Source organism: Propithecus coquereli, unplaced genomic scaffold (genome assembly GCF_000956105.1).
Source record: "Propithecus coquereli isolate 6110/MARCELLA unplaced genomic scaffold, Pcoq_1.0 Scaffold436, whole genome shotgun sequence".
NCBI lineage: Eukaryota > Metazoa > Chordata > Mammalia > Primates > Indriidae > Propithecus > Propithecus coquereli.
Genome location: NW_012150130.1, coordinates 921,190 through 922,380, shown reverse-complemented (window position 1 = coordinate 922,380; position 1,191 = coordinate 921,190). Strand labels below are relative to the sequence as shown.

At 38.4% G+C, this 1,191-nt stretch overlaps 1 protein-coding gene across 1 annotated transcript in view; it reads left to right on the top strand.

Moving 5' to 3' along the window:
- The window catches only part of ITFG1 (integrin alpha FG-GAP repeat containing 1), a 323,849-nt gene that overhangs the window by 201,211 nt on the left and 121,447 nt on the right, over nucleotides 1–1,191 (top strand). The gene's annotated exons all lie outside the window — the stretch shown is intronic.

The following is a 1,191-nucleotide window of genomic DNA, read 5'->3' as shown; positions in this document are numbered from 1 at the left end:
GGCAAAAGAGTGAGACTCTGTCTCAAAAAAAAAAAAGAAAAAACTTTTGCTAACTCTAATTGTATATGTAATTATTATAGAATAACCTAGTTCAGTTAATTAAATAAAAGGGCCACGGAGTAAGAGTTTGAGGATAAAAAATTACTAAATCCAGTACAGCCCTTTGACTGTTGCAAACTTTGGTTCCCTGGGGGATTCAATAGAGTCATCATCTCTAGGATGAAGACATCTCAAAATGTCTGTCTTGTGACCTTGGATCACTAGAATCACCCTCCTTGGTGAAATACAGCACACTTTTAGTCGCCACTTACTTTAGTATAACATATAATCTCCTCTCCTTCCTCCATCCATTCCAGAATATTTGAGAAATCTAGGTTTATTTATTTGTGTCATTTGCACTAGCATCTCTTTCTCCTAGTGCACTGTGATAGTGAAAGCAGCTTAAGGGTAGTATCTCTCTTATTTGTCTTTGATGACCCAATGCCTAACACAGGGCCTGGAGGCATTCAGGAAATTTCTGTCAAATGAATGGACAGATCCCTTTCGAGGCATACAGTGACTATTTTGATTTAAGAATATTCCCTTCTCCTCTAGTATTAAGGCAACACTTGATGCCTCTGACCTCATCTTGTATGTCTAAGAAGCATTCTACCAAAATGTGAAACCCTAAGATTAAGTTTACCCATTTTCTGATATCGAGGACCCAGCTAGTCAATAGAGATTGAAATGCTCTAGTGGATGAGTTACCCTTTCGTGGTTTAACTTCTCAAGTCTACCCATCTTTTTCAGATTTTCTATGACTAGAAATGCACATAATTTCCCAAGCTTACACCTATAATGTACAGAAAGACTAACACACAATGAATAAGAGGCGATTTCTCTCTCATTACCTGAATGAGATGCTGTAAAAATAACTCTTTTACTTCAACCTAAAATAAATGCTGCTTGCTTCAAGAGGATACATTACACCCTGATCTATCACCATACATCATATGCATCAAAACATCACTGTATACCCCATCAATACCAAAACATTACTATGTGCCCCATGAATATGCACAATTATTACTTGTCAATTAAAAAATAAAATTTAGGCCGGGCGCAGTGGCTCATGCCTGTAATCCTAGCACTCTGAGAGGCCGAGGCAGGTGGATCGCTCAAGGTCAGGAGTTCGAGACCAGCCTGAGCAAG